Source organism: Pteropus medius, unplaced genomic scaffold, assembly GCF_902729225.1.
Source record: "Pteropus medius unplaced genomic scaffold, Ma_sr-lr_union100, whole genome shotgun sequence".
Classification (NCBI taxonomy): domain Eukaryota; kingdom Metazoa; phylum Chordata; class Mammalia; order Chiroptera; family Pteropodidae; genus Pteropus; species Pteropus medius.
In genome coordinates this window covers 21,468,965-21,471,880 of record NW_024349803.1, presented here as the reverse complement: position 1 = coordinate 21,471,880, position 2,916 = coordinate 21,468,965, and positions in this window count along the sequence as shown.

The following is a 2,916-nucleotide window of genomic DNA, read 5'->3' as shown; positions in this document are numbered from 1 at the left end:
CACGACTTGGGGCCGGGCTCGGTCAGCCTTAAAGGGCCAGGCGTTCCTAGGCGGAACGAGGCGGGGCGGGAGCCCTAGGCAGGCCCCGCCCCAGAGCCTGGATCTACGTAAAGAGGGGGCGTGGCTTCCCGAAGGGGCAGCAACCACTAGGCTCCCCGGATCGCACCCGGAGACCTCTGCGTGAATGCCGCAGAATCCTGCATGCGCTATGCGAGCCCGGGATTTTACTAGCGACCTAGGAAGTGACAGCTCAAGAAGTCTTTTGTCTCTAGAAACCTCAGGTAGCCACTGAGTCCGGTGTCTTCTCTCCAGGCTGCTAGGGGACCCTCCAATACGGCTAGTAAGGCCGACCGCCAACTTTCCTAAATTCTTAATTTTTGCCAACGTACCTAGTGAAAGAGCATTTCGTTGATTCGCATCTCTCTAGTCCCAGATGGCTTTGGGTGTCTCTCTAGCACTGGCGTCTATCCCCTCTCTGCATCTCCACATGTCCTTGGCTTATTTTTTCCCTTGGGATAACAGCAGCCTTAGATCAGAAATCCTAAATTCCCGTTTGGTCAGATCCATCAACTTTTCACCTTATAGTTTGGGCTTTTGGTGTCACGTTTAAAAAGTCTCCTCCTCCTACCCCAGACAGATATTCTCTATTTGCTGCGTTGTTTTCCCTTTCACATTTAGGTCTAATCTGAGCCCATCTTAGACTACCTTAATTATTTGGAGCTAGTTTTCACATCACAAGCTGTTAAACAACTCTTATTTCGCAAATGAGGAAACAGAGGCTCCCTGAGAGGAAACAACTTGTCTAGAATCGCAGGAGGTGTTGCAATCTCCTTGGACAAATATGCACGACTTACGCACGCACGCACGCACAGCCCCACGCGTCACCCCTAACCCCAAGGCTGAGGGATCTCGAGGAGTTGGCTCACTTGGACTAGGCAGGTGCGACCTGGGGCAGGATCTCTGCACGTGCCTCTGCTACCATCTACAGACCATGTGCAGAACTGCAGGCACCGGGACTCCTTCCCACCCATAGGTGTTTCTGAGCCTTCTTCTGGCTTTGGGCTTAGGGACCAGTGATCCCACTCCACCGTTCCCCAAAACATATACCTCGTAGACGCCTGGGCTTCAGGTTCAGGCTCTTCAGAGCAGCAGCTCCTGGACAGTGGGTACTCACTGTGTGCAGGCATTGAATTGAGTGAGGGTGTAGGGGGTTCTGCCCTATCTCCTTAAGGTGACCTTCAAACTAGCAGGGTTCAGTGAACAGGAGGCCCTAATAATAGCTTCAACTGACCTACTGAACCATTCTTTCAGATCAGATGCTGAGCGGGTGCTCTATCTGGGTGCCCCATAAACTCACTGGGTCTTGAAGAAGGAGGGCTGTATCCATCCCCTGCACCCTACATGACAGACACACAAGATAGACAAACCCTGAGAGGTCAAGTGACCTGTCTGCAGTCAGTAGCTATCATGGCAGAGCCCCCATCCCAACCCCAAAGAACAACTCCAGGGCTCAACTCTCACCCTTAAACTATATCCTCCTCTTGTGTGCCTCCCACATCCACATATGCACACACATACGCACACATGTTTACATATGTGCACACACACAGAGACACTGGCATGCACAAGCACACAACACACACTCACACACATTTATGCCCAACTGGACGCAGGACCTCTGTCCCTGAGCCCTATCTGAGAATCTCATCTAAAATCTCAGATCTTTGGAGGCAGCACCAAGATCTGGAAGCTTCCGCTGGTTGGAAGCAGCTCCTGGAAAGCAGGTACTCTCTGCAGGCATTAAATTGAGTGAGGGTCCTCCCTCTGGAGGTGACTGGTTTGAGCCGGATGAACCTGAAGCTAAGCAAGCAGAGTCCCACTCATAAGCGGAGGGCGAGGCAGCTGAGAGTCGTCTGGCTCCGTGTCCCAGCCAAGGGCATCTCAGTGCATTCTCTGAGATAACTTACTTTCTAGAAATGGAATTAGATTACAGTTATTCTAAAAATTGTATAATTGTACTTTTGAACTGGTATCCTTTTTTAAAAATTATAATTGCATAAGTAAAACTCATTATAATAAATTCAAACTATACAGAAATGTAAAAAGTCAGCCATGGCACTGCCTCACGCTTACAGTCTCCATAACCAAGGCCAGTGCTTACCCAAGCGCACACAGGCCCCACATGGATGCGGCACAGACAGATGTTTTGCAACCACTCACTTAACCTAGGAGAGTCAGAACGCATGGTTTCCCCTCACTGCTCATGTTCCAGCAGCCATCTGCCACATCCACCTTCATCCTGATGGGAGGATTCAATATCTGGGGTGGCTGGGTCAGGGTAGGGGTGGGTTCATTGTGGCAGACTCTGCCACACGGCCCTCATGACAGCTGTATGTCCAAGAAGATGGAACTGAAGCCTTTGGAATAACTTACAGTGACCAGGGGGAGTGCCTGGAAGAGCCAAATACACCCACACCCACACATTCATACATCCATAAATACACATGTGGACTGTCCTTCGAAGAGAGGTGAGAATATAGAGACCAAATGAGCCAGACTTTGAGGAAGGCACTGCTGTGTATTGTTGTGACCCATCTTGTCACTGTTCTGGGTGGTGAGGGACAGATCCTACAGCAAGGCCCATCCCTGCGGTACAGGGTAGAGGTTACCCTGGGAGAATCTGTGGGTTTGGCTGGTGAAACCATGAGAGGAATTGCCACTGGGTGGCAGTGTGAGACCAGCAGTCAGCAGGGGCGCATGGGAGCTGCCAGGGCTGAAGAGGTAATCATGAGATGGCCAAAGGGACTCACAATACCTAGCACAGGCAGGCACCTGGGACAAAACAGGGGTATATCACCGTTCCCAGCACCAGCTGATGTACATAGTGCTGTCAAATTCACAAAGGATAGTTGGAGA